We start from the raw sequence: 21,134 nt of genomic DNA, 5'->3' as shown, positions 1-21,134 counted from the left end.
CCTCCTCCCACCTTTCCCCTTTGGTAATAATAAATTATAAGATTTTATACTTCTCAGAAATGGGGGAGCTGAAAGAGAGGTATCATTTTCAATGGAAAAGCATTTAAAACAAGATTGAAGCTTTAACCAAGATTATTAGATGTACATCTTTGGAAAGAAATCACTTCGTTTCTCTAATATTGACCTGACAAATAAGACAAACCTTTTCACTGAACTTGCTTATAATAAAGTGATGGAAATATCAAATGGAAGTGTTAGAAACATCTTATTTTACCCGAGCCTTATACACTGTTCTATGTTAACTACAGTTTGGCTCACACATCTGTTCATTGAGGTTACAATAGTCTCAATTTCTGTTACTGATCCTCCAGAGTGGACCCCAACAAGTGTCCCCCTGCCCAGTGTCATTGGGGCCAACAGATCGAGACTGAGTTTGGTTCACAAGCAAAGGAAACTTTATATTTTGATCAGAGAATGGAGAGGTGAGAGCATGCACTACCCCGTGGGCTGTGGGCTGGGCTGTTGTGTAGAGATCCTGTCAGAGTCAGTGGGAGGGAGGGGGCGGAGCTCTCGAGGGCCGGGTTGGCTGCAGCTCAGGCTCTATATCGCGGAGTCTGCACTGGGCCCCAGGAGCTGAGGTGTCGTCCCAGCCATTCTGCACTAGGAAATCTGGTCTGAAGTGCCGGGTGTGGAACCTCTGCATGCGGGACCCTAGGAGCACATGAAATTAGACAAAGCACAAAGGATAAAAATGGTTAGACTTGACTTTATTGCCCAGATTCTATTTTTATCTCCCAGGGATTTTTAATGGGCTTTGCTGGGGACAAACCCCTCCTCTGCCTTTTGTCCCGTTCCTCATTCTTGGAGTGCTGAGGGTGCAGACCCTTCTTCTGTAACTGCTGAGTGCTGAGTTGGGAGCCCTCATACCCGGGGGCGAGGGTCAGGGCTTCTCCCCAGCAGCCTCCAGGTGACGTTGATTGTCCCCAGGCCCCCTGCCTCCCTGCTCGTCCACCTGAGCACCAGCATTGGAAGTGTTATAGATTCTAATGACCTTTAAGGGTCCAGGAAAGAGATGTGCAGAGACGCTGTGGGGGCCGGTTTCACCCCGCCCCACATTTGTTCGGCCACCTTAGGCTGACCGTTTCTGCCAGCCTAGATGCTCTGACCAGTAGTCTGCGCTTTCTTCAATTAGGCCCCTGAATTAATGTACAAACAGCACCAGGTGTCAGAGCCCTGCCTGCTCAACTCCCAGACAGTCCAGGGTCAGTGGTGATCAAGGACCATGATGGCCACTGAGTCAACAGCCTTTTGAAGTAAACAGGAGTCCAGCTGGTCTTATTGGCCACCATCATCACGGTGTCTGTAGGCTTTTCTATGGTGACAGTGTGATATACGGTTCCCCCGCCAAGATTATTAGCTCCCCTCTGGGTGCAGTAAGTCCTGCAAGCAGTAGTCTACTCTTTTGGGACACACTCTTGTTGTTTTATGAGAGAAACTCCAGGTCAAGTGATGTTCACACGAGTCGTCATGGTGCCCTGTTGCCCCCGGTTATCTCTCTGGATGTTGGAGTTGGAGGGCCTCCTCACTCGAGGTTGGTGTGCCCACGGAGCGAACCCTGAAACTTCAGGGCATGGTTGGTGGTTAGGATCACCACGTGGGGTCCTTTTCCCTTAGGAGGGAGGTGGCCTTTTGGGCTGCTGATTTCCAGGTTTTTAGATACCGCCAGTATCTTGGCCAGATGTGGCAGTGGGCCAAGCCCCTTGGTGCCCGTAGTTTATCCTACCTGGATGGCATTCTTGCATTGTTCCATTTCAAGTGGTCCCAGTTTTTGCACTAATTCTCCAATGGCGATTCACCTTTCACCGGGAATGTAAAGGTCAAAGGGTTTAGCTAATTTAGGGAGTTCCAGGGCAAGGGTCTGAATTGACTGCTCTTTCCATTCTTGAAAGGCCACTTCTGGATTCTATTCAAAAGGATCATCATCTTTTCCTTTCAGTGTTTCATATAGAGGCCCAGCTAGTAGACTGTAGTTAGGGATCCAGAAGCAGCAAACCCTGGCCTCCCCAGGAACCCCTAAGCTGTCTTCTAGTTTTAGAAAGGGGTAAGGCTGAAAATGGTTTCTTCCCTTTCCTGGGATGGGCTTCTCCGACCTTCTGTGAGAACGAAGCCCAGGCAGGTCACTGCAGTCTGTGATATTTGAGCTTTTTCTTGGACAACTTCTATCCTTTATTGGCTTGGTAGTTCAGAGGCCTCCTTAGTAGGGCTGGCGATCAGAATGTCGTCTGCGTACTGAAGGAGGGTTTCCTTTCCCAGAGGTAGAACTTTTAGGTCTTTAGCTAAGCTTTCCCCAAAGATGGTGTGGGAATTTTTGCACCCTTGGGGCAAGACGGCCCGGAAGTATTGTTTTAGTTGTATGTTGAGTCCTGCCACTCACAAGCCAAAATTTCTTGTGACTCTGGGACTAATGGAATACAAAAGAAGGCATCATTGAAGACTAATACAGAATACCATGTCCTGGTGGTTGGTAGAATGACCAGCAGGGTGTAGGAATTAGGAGCAGCTGGAGGTATATCCTCGGTGGCTTCACTGACTGTCCTGACATCCTTTACCAGGTCCCCAGCAGCCCATGGGGCTCTCGTGGTCAGACCAATCCCAGAATATGGAGCTCACCTGGGCAGGTACCCCACCCCCACCCCAGCCCACGGGGCTCTCGTGGTCAGGCCCCTCCCAGGATACAGAGCTACCCTTGCAGGTACCATGGCAGGGCTGGGCACACAGGAACCGTGCACATAGCCCTCATTGCAGAGCACCCCCAGCTCACTTGTCGCTCAGAGCTGACACAGAGCACCTCAGAGCAGGACTGGAACTAACAAACAGCAGCTGCGACAGGTCTGTGACCCTGGGCATCACTCTGTGCGGCCTCCCTCCACCTGGTCTTCCAGAGACTTCCACTGCACCCGGGGCACCAGGCCTCTGTCTCCAACCACCACCCACCCCTCCTCTCCCTGACTCCTGGGTTCCTCTCATTAGGAGAGGGTTTTCTTGAAGTTGTCTCCCACTCATGGGCCAGATAAAATGATTAGAAAACAAGCCAAAGCTGCAACCCCTTGTCTATCCTGACTCTCAGGAGCCCACACCTGTTCCTTGGACCTGGCCGGTTCAGCAAGTTCCATTTTCTGCAACTGTGAGCCCCTGAGGGATGATGATTGGCTGCCCTGGGCAGCCTTACCGTGCCGGCCAGCCCTCCCCAGGTGTGCCTGGGTTGAGATCAATATAAATACCACTCCAGGCAGCAAGAGGCCCTGCAGCCGTGCCTGACGCCATTTTCTCTGCCCTGTCAGCAGTCTCGGGGCTGGGCTGGTGGGAGGGAGTGAGAGGCCACGGCTTTGTGGGTGGCCCAGTGTGAGTGGGGCTCTGCTGGACTTTCTGCAGCAGTTGCCAGGCTGCCACCTGCTAAAGAAGAGGATGTGTCACCCATACCTGCTGCTGGAATTTCTCCCTGGGCAGAGGTGAGGAAGGAAAAAAGCAGTGGGGGCAGGGACAGGACGGGTATCTCAGGCAGGGAAATGGAAATCTTCCAGAAGAGCACCCAGGGCCAGGACCATCCTGGCTGGCCTGCAGGCACCAAGTCGGCCGGTATGCTGTCACTCGTGTGGCTCTATGGCCCTTCCTCTAGGCTTTCAAGTCCTTGTATATATTCAGGTGTTTTACCTGGGACGGGTGGGAATAGTTCAGCAGCAACTGGCCTGGGGCTTTACTCACAGATGCCTCGGCACGGTGCCCCAGCTTTGCAATGAGGACGCTTGTTGCATGGGGGCTGCTGGCTGAATGGGAGACGATTCCCCACCACTGACCAACTTCAGAATTGTTTACAACTGGAGCAAGTGCCCTGATACGGTTTTCCTCTGTGGAACTGGTGGGTTCTGTGTTTTTTTTCTCTTTTTCGTTTTTGGTTCAAGGTAGATTTTATTCCTCTTTTTTGTATTTACAGATATAAGCATAGAAATAATTTATTCATATAAATACATGTATGTGAAGGGAATAATTGTTTTTTCTGTTTTATTTTTTTAATTTTATTTCTTTTTAATTTTGAATTTTATTTTATATTTTTATACAGCAGGTTCTTATTGGTTATCTATTTTATACATATAAATGTATACATGCCAATCCCAGTCTCTCAACTCCTCCCACCACCAACCCCCCCAACAGCTTTCCCCCCTTGTTGTCCATACGTTTGTTGTCTACATCTGTTGCTCTATTTATGCCTTGCAAAATGGTTAATCTGTACAGTTTTTCTAGGTTCCACATATATGCATGAATATACAAGATTTGTTTTTCTCTTTCTGACTTACTTCACTCTGTATGACAGTCTCTAGATCCATCGACGTCTCTACAAATGACTAATTTCATTCCTTTTCATGGCTTAGTAATATTCCATTTTATATATGTACCACTGCTTTATGCATTCGTCTGTCTGTGGGCATTTAGGTTGCTTCCATTACCTCGATATTGTAAAGAGTGATACAATGAACATTGCGGTGAATGTCTCTTTTTGATTTATGGTTTTGTCTGGGTATATGTCCAGAACTGGGATTGCTGTATCATATGGTAATTCTACTGTTAGTTTCTTAAGAAACTCCATATTGTTCTCCATAGTGACTGTATCAATTTATATTCCCAACAATAGTGGAAGAGGGTTCCTTTTCTCCACACATTTCCAGCATTTTTTGTTTGTAGATTTTCTGATGATGCCCATTCTACCAGGTGTGAGGTGATACCTCATTGTTGAGTCCATTTTGTTGAGCAAGGGGTAGGTCTTGTCTATTACATATTTAGCTTATGGAACGGTATCTGTGCTAATTTCAAACTCTGCTTTTGTGCAGCACCACAACTCACCTTCCCCCTTAAGCAAGCATAAGTTGGTTTTCTAAACATGAGACCCTGTTCTGTTTTGTAATTCAGTTCATGTGTAACCAAGTTCACATTCCATGTATTAGTGATACCTTATGATGTTTCTCTTTCTGTGTGACTTTTTTCACTTAGAATCACCGTGCCTCAATCCACTCATTATGCTGGTACGGGCCTGGTGACATAGTTTTCATTGCTGAGAGGTATTCTGTTGTACGTAAGTACCGCAACTTCTTTATCAATTATTTGCTCTCTGGCATATTTAACTTGTGCTGAAGAAGAGGTTCCTGTAAAAGAGCCGTCCCAAATTTTGGGGTGGCTGTGTCTTTTTGATTTTAATTTCCCTAAGCTATAGGACCATAAGTGGAAGTGCCCTAGGCTCTGTTGCTTTGTTTTTTAGATGTTTCAGGAAACACCATACACTTCTCCCGAGTGGCTGCTGGCAATTTACATCCCACCCATCAGCATAACAAGGCTCCCAGTTCTCCATGGCCTGTCCTGTCTTTCTGGATTTTACACTTTTTTCAGTTGTCCCTTTTGACTGGGGGAAGTGAGACTTCATTGTAGTGCAGATTTCCTTTGCAAGCTTGCTTGGTTGGCTAAAAAGGGCGTAGGCGTTTTCTCATAAATATATTCAGGAAAAAACGCATACGCCCTTTTTGGCCAAGTGCATCATTGTGGACGTTCTGCCTCTTTTCCTATGCTTTAAATGCAATTCCAGTCTACCTCCTGAAATCGGGTTCCTGCAATTCTGCCCCGCTTTCAAGTCCTCTTTGCAGCCTTACTTCAGTATATTTTTGGATGATATCTGTCATTTATAACTCTGCAGGTTTGTGAATTACAGTGCCCCTGAGCTCCTTTCTTCAACTCGCTTTCTTGTGAGCTGCCCGGAACACCGCAGGATTGATTCAGGCCCTAATCTGGTTCCGGCATGGCACGCTGAGCCTTTGGTTAATTCCTCTTCCTGGTGGGAAATGAGAGTTAAATTTGCCCGTCCAGACACCTCCAGCTAGTCTCTCATTGGTTCTCCCTATTCCTGTTCATCTTCCGCAGAAAATGCAAACTGGGCCAAACAGGGGGTTAAAGGCACTGACTCTCCAAGTCGGGAGAGTGTTAGTAGCGTCTGGAATGTTGCACCCGAGTACCAGGGGAGAAAACTGAGACATATTGGAACACGTCTCCCGATCACACGGTTGATCATACTCTGGGTTCCACATGCATGTTTTAGCTGAAGGAAGAATCCCTTAAACCTGGAGAGTTGAGACCCGTGGAATGGGTACCATGCAATATGACTTCAAAGGGTCTTCATTTGCTCACCGAACCTCTCCAATCCTATCACTGCTGCGTTTATGTCCCTGTACACACGCTTGATTCTCTTTCGGAGACATAGCAATCCATAGGTTTTAAGATACTTACTAGTCAGGTACATTCTTAGGCGTTTAATATGGGGTGTTGAGTCCATCTAGTTGAGCAAGGAGTAGCTCTTGTCTATTACACATTTGACTTAAGGAACTTTATCTGTGATCATTTAAATCTCTGGTTTTATGCACCACCCCAACTCACGTTTCCCCTTAAGCAAGCATAAGTTGGTTTTCTAAATTTGAGACTCTCTTCTGTTTTGTAATTCAGTTAGTGTGTAGCCAAGTTTACATTCCGTGTGTTAGTGATATCTTATGATGTTTCTTTTTCTGTGTGACTTATTTCAGTTAGAATCATCATACTTGAATCCACTCATTATGCTGCTACGGGCCTGATGACATAGATGTCATTGCTGAGGGATATTGCATTGTACGTAAATACCACAACATCTTTATCCATTTTTCGCTTTCTGTGATGTTGAACTTGTACCGTAAACGAGGTTCTTGTAAACAGAGCCGTCCCAAACTTTGGGGTGGCTGTGTCTTTTTGATTTTAATTTCCCTAAGCTATAGGACCATAAGTGGAAGTGCCCTAGGCTCTGTTGCTTTGTTTTTTAGATGTTTCAGGAAACACCATACATTGCTCCCGAGTGGCTGTTGGCAATTTACATCCGGCCCATCAGCATAACAAGGCTCCCAGTTCTCTATGGCCTGTCCTGCCTTTCTGGATTTTACACTTTTTTCAGATGGCCCTTTTGACCGTGGGGAAGTGAGACTTCATTGTAGTGCAGATTTCCTTTGCAAGCTTGCTTGGTTGGCCAAAAAGGGCGTATGCGTTTTTTCCTGAATATATTCAGGAAAAAACGCATACGCCCTTTTTGGCCAAGTGCATCATTGTCGACGTTCTGCCTCTTTTCCTATGCTTTAAATGCAATTCCAGTCTACCGCCTGAAACCGGTTTCCTGCAATTCTGCCCCCTTTCAAGTCCTCTTGGCAGCCTTACTTCAGTATATTTTTGGACGATAGCTGTCATTTATAACTGTGCAGGTTTGTGAATTACAGTGCCCCTGAGCTCCTTTCTTCAACTCGCTTTCTTGTGAGCTGGCCGCAGCACCGCAAGATTGCTTCAGGCCCTAATCTGGTTCTGGAAAAGCACGCTGAGCCTTTGGTTAATTACTCTTCCTGGTGGGAAATGAGAGTTAAATTTGCCCGTCCAGACACCTCCAGCTAGTCTCTCATTGGTTCTCCCTATTCCTGTTCATCTTCTGCAGAAATTGCAAACTGGGCCAAACAGGAGGTTAAAGGCACTGACTCTCCAAGTCGGGAGAGTGTTAGTAAAGCGTCTGGAATGTTGCACCCGAGTACCAGGGGACGAGAACTGAGACATATTGGAACACGTCTCCCGATCACATGATTGATCATACTCTAGGTTCCACATGCCTGTTTTAGCTGAAGGAAGAATCCCTTAAACCTGGAGAGTTGAGAACCGTGGAATGGGTACCATGCAATATGACTTCAAAGGGTCTTCATTTGCTCACCGAACCTCTCCAATCCTATCACTGCTGCGTTTATGCCCCTGTACACACGCTGGATTCTCTTTCGGCGACATAGCAATCCATAGGTTTTAAGATACTTACTAGTCAGGTACATTCTTAGGCGTTTAATATGGGGTGTTGAGTCCATCTCGTTGAGCAAGGAGTAGCTCTTGTCTATTCCATATTTGGCTTAAGGAACTTTATCTGTGCTCATTTCAATCTCTGGTTTTATGCAGCACCCCAACTCACCTTTTCCCTTAAGCAAGCATAAGCTGGTTTTCTAAATTTGAGACCCTGTTCTGTTTTGGAATTCAGTTCTTGTGTAGCCAAGTTTACATTCCGTGTATTAATGATATCTTATGATGTTTCTTTTTCTGTGTGACTTATTTCAGTTAGAATCATCATACCTGAATCCACTCATTATGCTGCTCTGGGCCTGATGACATAGATTTCATTGCTGAGTGATATTGCATTGTATGTAAGTACCACAACTTCTTTATCCATTTTTCGCTTTCTGCGCTATTGAACTTGTACCGTAAACGAGGTTCTTGTAAACAGAGCCGTCCCAAACTTTGGGGTGGCTGTGTCTTTTTGATTTTAATTTCCCTAAGCTATAGGACCATAAGTGGAAATGCCCTAGGCTCTGTTGCTTTGTTTGTTAGATGTTTCAGGAATCAGCATACACTTCTTCCGTTTGGCTTTTGGGAATGTACATCCCGCCCATCAGCATAACAAGGCTCCCAGTTCTCCATGGCCTGTCCTGCCTTTCTGGATTTTACACTTTTTTCAGATGGCCCTTTTGACCGGGGGGAAGTGAGACTTCATTGTAGTGCAGATTTCTTTTGCAAGCTTGCTTGGTTGGCCAAAAACGGCGTATGCGTTTTTTCCTGAATATATTCAGGAAAAAACGCATACGCACTTTTTGGCCAAGTGCATCATTGTCGACGTTCTGCTTCTTTTCCTATGCTTTAAATGCAATTCCAGTCTACCTCCTGAAATCGGTTTCCTGCAATTCTGCCCCGCTTTCAAGTCCGCTTGGCAGCCTTACTTCAGTATATTTTTGGACGATAGCTGTCATTTATAACTCTGCAGGTTTGTGAATTACAGTGCCCCTGAGCTCCTTTCTTCAACTCGCTTTCTTGTGAGCTGGCCGCAACACCGCAGGATAGCTTCAGGCCCTAATCTGGTTCTGGCACGTCATGCTGAGCTTTTGGTTAACTCCTCTTCCTGGTGGGAAATGAGAGTTAAATTTGCCCGTCCGGACACCTCCAGCTAGTCTCTCATTGGTCCTCCCTATTCTTGTTCATTTTCCGCAGAAATTGCAAACTGGGCCAAACAGGAGGTTAAAGGCACTGACTCTCCAAGTCGGGAGAGTGTTAGTAAAGCGTCTGGAATGTTGCACCCGAGTACCAGGGGACGAGAACTGAGACATATTGGAACACGTTTCCCGATCACACGGTTGATCATACTCTGGGTTCCACATGCATGTTTTAGCTGAAGGAAGAATCCCTTAAACCTGGAGAGTTGAGACCCGTGGAATGGGTACCATGCAATATGACTTCAAAGGGTCTTCATTTGCTCACCGAACCTCTCCAATCCTATCACTGCTGCGTTTATGCCCCTGTACACACGCTTGATTCTCTTTCGGAGACATAGCAATCCATAGGTTTTAAGATACGTAATGGTCAGGTACATTATGAGGCATTTAATATGGGGTGTTGAGTCCATCTAGTTGAGCAAGGAGTAGCTCTTGTCTATTACATATTTGGCTTAAGGAACTTTATCTGTGCTCATTTCAATCTCTGGTTTTATGCAACACCCCAACTAACTTTTGCCCTTAAGCAAGCATAAGTTGGTTTTCTAAATTTGAGACCCTGTTCTGTTTTGTAATCCAGTTCTGTGTAGCCAAGTTTACATTCCGTGTATTAGTGATATCTTATGATGTTTCTTTTTCTGTGTGACTTATTTCAGTTAGAATCATCATACCTGAATCCACTCATTATGCTGCTACAGGCCTGATGACATAGATGTCAATGCTGAGTGATATTGCATTGTACATAAGTACCACAAATTCTTTATCCAGTTTTCACGTTCTGCGATATTGAACTTGTACCGTAAACGAGGTTCTTGTAAACAGAGCTGTCCCAAATTTTTGGGTGGCTGTGTCTTTTTGATTTTAATTTCCCTAAGCTATAGGACCATAAGTGGAAGTGCCCTAGGCTCTGTTGCTTTGTTTTTTAGATGTTTCAGGAAACACCATACACTTCTCCCAGGTGGCTGTTGGCAATTTACATCCCGCCCATCAGCATAACAAGGCTCCCAGTTCTCCATGGCCTGTCCTGTCTTTCTGGATTTTACACTTTTTTCAGATGACCCTTTGGACCGGGGGGAAGTGAGACTTCATTGTAGTGCAGATTTCCTTTGCAAGCTTGCTTGGTTGGCCAAAAAGGGCGTATGCGTTTTTTCCTGAATATATTCAGGAAAAAACGCATACGCCCTTTTTGGCCAAGTGCATCATTGTCGACGTTCTGTCTCTTTTCCTATGCTTTAAATGCAATTCCAGTCTACCTCCTGAAATCGGTTTCCTGCAATTCTGTCCCGCTTGCAAGTCCTCTTGGCAGCCTTACTTCAGTATATTTTTGGACGATAGCTGTCATTTATAACTCTGCAGGTTTGTGAATTACAGTGCCCCTGAGCTCCTTTCTTCAACTCGCTTTCTTGTGAGCTGGCCGCAACACTGCAGGATTGCTTCAGGCCCTAATCTGGTTCCAGCACAGCACGCTGAGCCTTTGGTTAATTCCTCTTCCTGGTGGGAAATGAGAGTTAAATTTGCCCGTCCAGACACCTCCAGCTAGTCTCTCATTGTTTCTCGCTATTCCTGTTCATCTTCCGCAGAAATTGCAAACTGGGCCAAACAGGAGGTTAAAGGAACTGACTCTCCAAGTCGGGAGAGTGTTAGTAAAGCGTCTGGAATGTTGCACCCAGTACCAGGAGACGAGAACTGAGATATATTGGAACACGTCTCCCGATCACACGGTTGATCATACTCTGGGTTCCACATGCATGTTTCAGCTGAAGGAAGAATCCCTTAAACCTTCAGAGTTGAGACCCGTGGAATGGGTACCATGCAATATGATTTCAAAGGGCCTTCATTTGCTCACCGAACCTCTCCAATCCTATCACTGCTACGTTTATGCCCCTGTACACACGCTTGATTCTCTTTCGGAGACATAGCAATCCAGAGGTTTTAAGATACTTACTAGTCAGGTACATTCTTAGGCATTTAATATGGGGTGTTGAGTCCATTTCACTGAGCAAGGAGTAGCTCTAGTCTATTCCATATTTGGCTTAAGGAACTTTATCTGTGCTCATTTCAATCTCTGGTTTTATGCAGCACCCCAACTCACCTTTCCCCTTAAGCAAGCATAAGTTGGTTTTCTCAATTTGAGACCCTGTTCTGTTTTGTAATCCAGTTCCTGTGTAGCCAAGTTTACATTCCGTGTATTAGCGATATCTTATGATGTTTCTTTTTCTGTGTGACTTATTTCAGTTAGAATCATCATACCTGAATCCACTCATTATGCTGCTATGGGCCTGATGACATAGATTTCATTGCTGAGTGATATTGCATTGTACGTAAGTACCACAACTTCTTTATCCATTTTTCGCTTTCTGCGATATTGAACTTGTACCGTAAACGAGGTTCTTGTAAACAGAGCCGTCCCAAACTTTGGGGTGGCTGTGTCTTTTTAATTTTAATTTCCCTAAGCTATAGGACCATAAGTGGAAGTGCCCTAGGCTCTGTTGCTTTGTTTTTTAGATGTTTCAGGAAACACCATACACTTCTCCCGAGTGGCTGTTGGCAATTTACATCCCGCCCATCAGCATAACAAGGCTCCCAGTTCTCCATGGCCTGTCCTGCCTTTCTGGATTTTATACTTTTTTCAGATGGCCCTTTTGACTGGGGGGAAGTGAGACTTCATTGTAGTGCAGATATCCTTTGCAACCTCTCTTGGTTGGCCAAAAAGGGCGTATGCGTTTTTTCCTGAATATATTCAGGAAAAAACGCATACGCCCTTTTTGGGCAAAGCGTCATTGTCGACGTTTTGCCTCTTTTCCTATGCTTTAAATGCAATTCCAGTGTACCTCCTGAAATTGCTTTCCTGCAATTCTGCCCCGCTTTCAAGTCCTCTTGGCAGCCTTACTTCAGTATATTTTTGGACGAAAGCTGTCATTTATAACTCTGCAGGTTTGTGAATTACAGTGCCCCTGAGCTCCTTTCTTCAACTCGCTTTCTTGTGAGCTGGCCGCAACACCGCAGGATTGCTTCAGGCCCTAATCTGGTTGCGGCACGGCACACTGAGCCTTTGGTTAATTCCTCTTCCTGGTGGGAAATGAGAGTTAAATTTGCCCGTCCAGACACCTCCAGCTAGTCTCTCATTGGTTCTCCCTATTCCTGTTCATCTTCCGCAGAAATTGCAAACTGGGCCAAACAGGAGGTTAAAGGCACTGACTCTCCAAGTCAGGAGAGTGTTAGTAAAGCGTCTGGAATGTTGCACCCGAGTACCAGGGGACGAGAACTGAGACATATTGGAACACGTCTCTCGGTCACACGGTTGATCATACTCTTGGTTCCACATGCATGATTTAGCTGAAGGAAGAATCCCTTAAACCTGGAGAGTTGAGACCCGTGGAATGGGTACCATGCAATATGACTTCAAATGGTCTTCATTTGCTCACCGAACCTCTCCAATCCTATCACTGCTGCGTTTATGTCCCTGTACACACGCTTGATTCTCTTTTGGAGACATAGCAATCCATAGGTTTTAAGATACTTACTAGTCAGGTACATTCTTAGGCGTTTAAGATGGGGGTTTGTGTCCATTTCGTTGAGCAAGGTGTAGCTCTTGTGTATTACATATTTGGCTTAAGGAACTTTATCTGTGCTCATTTCAATCTCTGGTTTTATGCAGCACCCCAACTCAACTTTCCCCTGAAGCAAGCATAAGTTGGTTTTCTAAATTTGAGACCCTGTTCTCTTTTGTAATCCAGTTCCTGTGTAGCCAAGTTTACATTCCATGTATTAGTGATATCTTATGATGTTTCTTTTTCTGTGTGACTTATTTCAGTTAGAATCATCATACCTGAACCCACTCATTTTCTGCTACAGGACTGTTGACATAGATTTCATTGCTGAGTGATATTGCATTGTACGTAAGTACCACAAATTCTTTATCCATTTTTCACTTTCTGCGATATTGAACATGTACCATATACGAGGTTCTTGTAAACAGAGCCGTCCCAAATTTTGGGTGGCTGTGTCTTTTTGATTTTAATTTCCCTAAACTATAGGACCATAAGTGGAAGTGCCCTAGGCTCTGTTGCTTTGTTTTTTAGATGTTTCAGGAAACACCATACACTTCTCCCGAGTGGCTGTTGGCAATTTTTATTCCGCCCATCAGCATAACAAGGCTCCCAGTTCTCCATGGCCTGTCCTGCCTTTCTGGATTTTACACTTTTTTCAGATGGCCCTTTTGACCTGGGGGAAGTGAGACTTCATTTTAGTGCAGATTTCCTTTGCAAGCTTGCTTGGTTGGCCTAAAAGGGCGTATGCGTTTTTTCCTGAATATATTCAGGAAATAACGTATACGCCCTTTTTGGCCAAGTGCATCATTGTCGACGTTCTGCCTCTTTTCCTATGCTTTAAGTGCAATTCCAGTCTACCTCCTGAAATCGGTTTCCTGCAATTCTGCCCCGCTTTCAAGTCCTCTTGGCAGCCTTACTTCAGTATATTTTTAGACGATAGCTGTCATTTATAACTCTGCAGGTTTGTGAATTACAGTGCCCCTGAGCTCCTTTGTTCAACTCGCTTTTTTGTGAGCTGGCCGCAACACCGCAGGATTGCTTCAGGCCCTAATCTTGTTCTGGCACGGCCCGCTGAGCCTTTGGTTAATTCCTCTTCCTGGTGGGAAATGAGAGTTAAATTTGCCCGTCCAGACACCTCCAGCTAGTCTCTCATTGGTTCTCCCTATTCCTGTTCATCTTCCACAGAAATTGCAAACTGGGCCAAACAGGAGGTTAAAGGCACTTACTCTCCAAGTCGGGAGAGTGTTAGTAAAGAGTCTGGAATGTTGCACCCGAGTACCAGGGGACGAGAACTGAGACATATTGGAACACGTCTCCCAATCACACGGTTGATCATACTCTGGGTTCCACATGCATGCTTTAGCTGAAGGAAGAATCCCTTAAACGTGGAGAGTTGAGACCCATGGAATGGGTACCATGCAATATGACTTCAAAGGGTCTTCATTTGCTCACCGAACCTCTCCAATCCTATCACTGGTGCGTTTATGCCCCTGTACACACGCTTGATTCTCTTTCGGAGACATAGCGATCCATAGGTTTTAAGATACTTACTAGTCAGGTACATTCTTAGGCGTTTAATATGGGGTGTTGAGTCCATTTCGTTGAGCAAGGAGTAGCTCTTGTCTATTATATATTTGGCTTAAGGAACTTTATCTGTGCTCATTTCAATCTCTGGTTTTATGCAGCACCCCAACTCACCTTTCCCCTTAAGCAAGCATAAGTTGGTTTTCTAAATTTGAGACCCTGTTCTCTTTTGTAATCCAGTTCCTGTGTAGCCAAGTTTACATTCCGTGTATTAGTGATATCTTATGATGTTTCTTTTTCTGTGTATCTTATTTCAGTTAGAATCATCATACCTGAATCCACTCATTATGCTGCTCTGGGCCTGATGACATAGATTTCATTGCTGAGTGATATTGCATTGTACGTAAGTACCACAACGTCTTTATCCATTTTTCGCTTTCTGCGATATTGAACTTGTACTGTAAACGAGGTTCTTGTAAACACAGCCGTCCCAAATTTTGGGGTGGCTGTGTCTTTTTGATTTTAATTTCCCTAAGCTATAGGACCATAAGTGGAAATGACCTGGGCTCTGTTGCTTTGTTTTTTAGATGTTTCAGGAATCAGCATACACTTCTCCCGTTTGGCTTTTGGGAATGTACATCCCGCCCATCAGCATAACAAGGCTCCCAGTTCTCCATGGTCTGTCCTGCCTTTCTGGATTTTACACTTTTTTCAGATGGCCCTTTTGACCGGGGGGAAGTGAGACTTCATTGTAGTGCAAATTTCTTTTGCAAGCTTGCCTGGTTGGCCAAAAAGGGCGTATGCGTTTTTTCCTGAATATATTCAGGAAATAACGTATACGCCCTTTTTGGCCAAGTGCATCATTATCGACGTTCTGCCTCTTTTCCTATGCTTTAAGTGCAATTCCAGTCTACCTCCTGAAATTGGTTTCCTGCAATTCTGCCCCGCTTTCAAGTCCTCTTGGCAGCCTTACTTCAGTATATTTTTAGACGATAGCTGTCATTTATAACTCTGCAGGTTTGTGAATTACAGTGCCCCTGAGCTCCTTCCTTCAACTCGCTTTCTTGTGAGCTGACCGCAACACCGCAGGATTGCTTCAGGCCCTAATCTTGTTCTGGCACGGCCCGCTGAGCCTTTGGTTAATTCCTCTTCCTGGTGGGAAATGAGAGTTAAATTTGCCCGTCCAGACACCTCCAGCTAGTCTCTCATTGGTTCTCCCTATTCCTGTTCATCTTCCGCTGAAATTGCAAACTGGGCCAAACAGGAGGTTAAAGGCACTTACTCTCCAAGTCGGGAGAGTGTTAGTAAAGCGTCTGGAATGTTGCACCCGAGTACCAGGGGACGAGAACTGAGACATATTGGAACACGTCTCCCAATCACATGGTTGATCATACTCTGGGTTCCACATGCATGCTTTAGCTGAAGGAAGAATCCCTTAAACGTGGAGAGTTGAGACCCATGGAATGGGTACCATGCAATATGACTTCAAAGCGTCTTCATTTGCTCACCGAACCTCTCCAATCCTATCACTGCTGCGTTTATGCCCCTGTACACACGCTTGATTCTCTTTCGGAGACATAGCGATCCATAGGTTTTAAGATACTTACTAGTCAGGTACATTCTTAGGCGTTTAATATGGGGTGTTGAGTCCATTTCGTTGAGCAAGGAGTACCTCTTGTGTATTACATATTTGGCTTAAGGAACTTTATCTGTGCTCATTTCAATCCCTGGTTTTATGCAGCACCCCAACTCACCTTTCCCCTTAAGCAAGCATAAGTTGGTTTTCTAAATTTGAGACCCTGTTCTCTTTTGTAATCCAGTTCCTGTGTAGCCAAGTTTACATTCCGTGTATTAGTGATATCTTATGATGTTTCTTTTTCTGTGTATCTTATTTCAGTTAGAATCATCATACCTGAATCCACTCATTATGCTGCTACGGGCCTGATGACATAGATTTCATTGCTGAGTGATATTGCATTGTACGTAAGTACCACAACGTCTTTATCCATTTTTCGCTTTCTGCGATATTGAACTTGTACTGTAAACGAGGTTCTTGTAAACACAGCCGTCCCAAACTTTGGGGTGGCTGTGTCTTTGTGATTTTAATTTCCCTAAGCTATAGGACCATAAGTGGAAGTGCCTTAGGCTCTGTTGCTTTGTTTCTTAGATGTTTCAGGAAACACCATACACTTCTCCCAAGTGGCTGTTGGCAATTTACATCCCGCCCATCAGCATAACAAGGCTTCCAGTTCTCCATGGCCTGTCCTGCCTTTCTGGATTTTACACTTTTTTCAGATGGCCCTTTGACTGGGGGGAAGTGAGACTTCATTGTAGTGCAGATTTCCTTTGCAAGCTTGCTTGGTTGGCCAAAAAGGGCGTATGCGTTTTTTCCTGAATATATTCAGGAAAAAACGCATACGCCCTTTTTGGCCAAGTGCATCATTGTCGACGTTCTGACTCTTTTCCTATGCTTCAAATGCAATTCCAGTCTACCTCCTGAAATCGGTTTCCTGCAATTCTGCCCCGCTTTCAAGTCCTCTTGGCAGCCTTACTTCAGTATATTTTTGGATGATAGCTGTCATTTATAACTCTGCAGGTTTGTGAATTACAGTGCCCCTGAGCTCCTTCCTTCAACTCGCTTTCTTGTGAGCTGGCTGCAACACCGCAGGATTGCTTCAGGCCCTAATCTGGTTCCGGCACGGCACGCTGAGCCTTTGGTTAATTCCTCTTCCTGGTGGGAAATGAGAGTTAAATTTGCCCGTCCAGACACCTCCAGCTAGTCTCTCATTGGTTCTCCCTATTCCTGTTCATCTTCCGCAGAAATTGCAAACTGGGCCAAACAGGAGGTTAAAGGCACTGACTCTCCAAGTCGGGAGAGTGTTAGTAAAGCGTCTGGAATGTTGCACCCGAGTACCAGGGGACGAGAACTGAGACATATTGGAACACGTCTCCCGATCACACGGTTGATCATACTCTGGGTTCCACATGCATGTTTTAGCTGAAGGAAGAATCCCTTAACCCTGGAGAGTTGAGACCCGTGGAATGGGTACCATGCAATATGACTTCAAAGGGTCTTCATTTGCTCACCGAACCTCTCCAATCCTATCACTGCTGCGTTTATGCCCCTGTACACACACTTGATTCTCTTTCGGAGACATAGCAATCCGTAGCTTTTAAGATACTTACTAGTCAGGTACATTCTTAGGCGTTTAATATGGGGTGTTGAGTCCATTTCGTTGAGCAAGGAGTAGCTCTTGTCTATTAGATATTTGGCTTAAGGAACTTTATCTGTGCTCGTTTCAATCTCTGGTTTTATTCAGCACCCCAACTCACCTTTCCCCTTAAGCAAGCATAAGTTGGTTTTCTAAATTTGAGACCCTGTTCTGTTTTGTAATCCAGTTCCTGTGTAGCCAAGTTTACATTCCGTGTATTAGTGATATCTTATGATGTTTCTTTTTCTGTGTGACTTATTTCAGTTAGAATCATCATACCTGAATCCACTCATTATGCTGCTCTGGGCCTAATGACATAGATTTCATTGCTGAGTGATATTGCATTGTATGTAAGTACCACAACTTCTTTATCCATTTTTCGCTTTCTGCGCTATTGAACTTGTACCGTAAACGAGGTTCTTGTAAACAGAGCCGTCCCAAACTTTGGGGTGGCTGTGTCTTTTTGATTTTAATTTCCCTAAGCTATAGGACCATAAGTGGAAATGCCCTAGGCTCTGTTGCTTTGTTTTTTAGATGTTTCAGGAATCAGCATACACTTCTCCCGTTTGGCTTTTTGGAATGTACATCCCGCCCATCAGCATAACAAGGCTCCCAGTTCTCCATGGCCTGTCCTGCCTTTCTGGATTTTACACTTTTTTGAGATGGCCCTTTTGACCGGGGGGAAGTGAGACTTCATTGTAGTGCAAATTTCTTTTGCAAGCTTCCTTGGTTGGCCAAAAACGGTGTATGCGTTTTTTCCTGAATATATTCAGAAAAAAACGCATACGCCCTTTTTGGCCAAGTGCATCATTGTGGACGTTCTGCTTCTTTTCCTATGCTTTAAATGCAATTCCAGTCTACCTCCTGAAATCGGTTTCCTGCAATTCTGCCCCGTTTTCAAGTCCGCTTGGCAGCCTTACTTCAGTATATTTTTGGACGATAGCTGTCATTTATAACTCTGCAGGTTTGTGAATTACAGTGCCCCTGAGCTCCTTTCTTCAACTCGCTTTCTTGTGAGCTGGCCGCAACACCGCAGGATAGCTTCAGGCCCTAATCTGGTTCTGGCACGTCATGCTGAGCTTTTGGTTAACTCCTCTTCCTGGTGGGAAATGAGAGTTAAATTTGCCCGTCCGGACACCTCCAGCTAGTCTCTCGTTAGTCCTCCCTATTCTTGTTCATTTTCCGCAGAAATTGCAAACTGGGCCAAACAGGAGGTTAAAGGCACTGACTCTCCAAGTCGGGAGAGTGTTAGTAAAGCGTCTGGAATGTTGCACCCGAGAACCAGGGGACGAGAACTGAGACATATTGGAACACGTCTCCCAATCACACGGTTGATCATACTCTGGGTTCCACATGCATGCTTTAGCTGAAGGAAGAATCCCTTAAACGTGGAGAGTTGAGACCCATGGAATGGGTACCATGCAATATGACTTCAAAGGGTCTTCATTTGCTCACCGAACCTCTCCAATCCTATCACTGGTGCGTTTATGCCCCTGTACACACGCTTGATTCTCTTTCGGAGACATAGCGATCCATAGGTTTTAAGATACTTACTAGTCAGGTACATTCTTAGGCGTTTAATATGGGGTGTTGAGTCCATTTCGTTGTCAAGGAGTAGCTCTTGTCTATTATATATTTGGCTTAAGGAACTTTATCTGTGCTCATTTCAATCTCTGGTTTTATGCAGCACCCCAACTCACCTTTCCCCTAAGCAAGCATAAGTTGGTTTTCTAAATTTGAGACCCTGTTCTGTTTTGTAATCCAGTTCCTGTGTAGCCAAGTTTACATTCCGTGTATTAGTGATATCTTATGATGTTTCTTTTTCTGTGTGACTTATTTCAGTTAGAATCATCATACCTGAATCCACTCATTATGCTGCTCTGGGCCTGATGACATAGATTTCATTGCTGAGTGATATTGCATTGTATGTAAGTACCACAACTTCTTTATCCATTTTTCGCTTTCTGCGCTATTGAACTTGTACCGTAAACGAGGTTCTTGTAAACAGAGCCGTCCCAAACTTTGGGGTGGCTGTGTCTTTTTGATTTTAATTTCCCTAAGCTATAGGACCATAAGTGGAAATGCCCTAGGCTCTGTTGCTTTGTTTTTTAGATGTTTCAGGAATCAGCATACACTTCTCCCATTTGGCTTTTGGGAATGTACATCCCGCCCATCAGCATAACAAGGCTCCCAGTTCTCCATGGCCTGTCCTGCCTTTCTGGATTTTACACTTTTTTGAGATGGCCCTTTTGACCGGGGGGAAGTGAGACTTCATTGTAGTGCAAATTTCTTTTGCAAGCTTGCTTGGTTGGCCAAAAACTGTGTATGCGTTTTTTCCTGAATATATTCAGAAAAAAACGCATACGCCCTTTTTGGCCAAGTGCATCATTGTGGACGTTCTGCTTCTTTTCCTATGCTTTAAATGCAATTCCAGTCTACCTCCTGAAATCGGTTTCCTGCAATTCTGCCCCACTTTCAAGTCCTCTTGGTAGCCTTACTTCAGTATATTTTTGGACGATAGCTGTCATTTATAACTCTGCAGGTTTGTGAATTACAGTGCCCCTGAGCTCCTTTCTTCAACTCGCTTTCTTGTGAGCTGGCCGCAACACCGCAGGATAGCTTCAGGCCCTAATCTGGTTCTGGCACGTCATGCTGAGCTTTTGGTTAACTCCTCTTCCTGGTGGGAAATGAGAGTTAAATTTGCCCGTCCGGACACCTCCAGCTAGTCTCTCATTGGTCCTCCCTATTCTTGTTCATTTTCCGCAGAAATTGCAAACTGGGCCAAACAGGAGGTTAAAGGCACTGACTCTCCAAGTCGGGAGAGTGTTAGTAAAGCGTCTGGAATGTTGCACCCGAGTACCAGGGGACGAGAACTGAGACATATTGGAACACGTCTCCCGATCACACGGTTGATCATACTCTGGGTTCCACATGCATGTTTTGGCTGAAGGAAGAATCCCTTAAACCTGGAGAGTTGAGACCCGTGGAATGGGTACCATGCAATATGACTTCAAAGGGTCTTCATTTGCTCACCGAAACTCTCCAATCCTATCACTGCTGCGTTTATGCCCCTGTACACACGCTTGATTCTCTTTCAGAGACATAGCAATCCATAGGTTTTAAGATACTTAATAGTCAGGTACATTATTAGGCATTTAATATGGGGTGTTGAGTCCATCTAGTTGAGCAAGGAGTAGCTCTTGTCTATTACATATTTGGCTTAAGGAACTTTATCTGTGCTCATTTCAATCTCTGGTTTTATGCAGCACCCCAACTCACCTTTCCCCTTAAGCAAGCATAAGTTGTTTTTCTAAATTTGAGACCCTGTTCTGTTTTGTAATCCAGTTCTGTGTAGCCAAGTTTACATTCCGTGTATTAGTGATATCTTATGATGTTTCTATTTCTGTGTGACTTATTTCAGTTAGAATCATCATACCTGAATCCACTCATTATGCTGCTACAGGCCTGATGACATAGATGTCAATGCTGAGTGATATTGCATTGTACATAAGTACCACAAATTCTTTATCCAGTTTTCACTTTCTGCGATATTGAACTTGTACCGTAAACGAGGTTCTTGTAAACAGAGCTGTCCCAAATTTTTGGGTGGCTGTGTCTTTTTGATTTTAATTTCCCTAAGCTATAGGACCATAAGTGGAAGTGCCCTAGGCTCTGTTGCTTTGTTTGTTAGATGTTTCAGGAAACACCATACACTTCTCCGGAGTGGCTGT

Source organism: Orcinus orca, unplaced genomic scaffold (genome assembly GCF_937001465.1).
Source record: "Orcinus orca unplaced genomic scaffold, mOrcOrc1.1 scaffold_23, whole genome shotgun sequence".
In the NCBI taxonomy this organism is placed as follows: Eukaryota; Metazoa; Chordata; class Mammalia; order Artiodactyla; family Delphinidae; genus Orcinus; species Orcinus orca.
Note: the sequence above shows the minus strand (reverse complement) of the source record.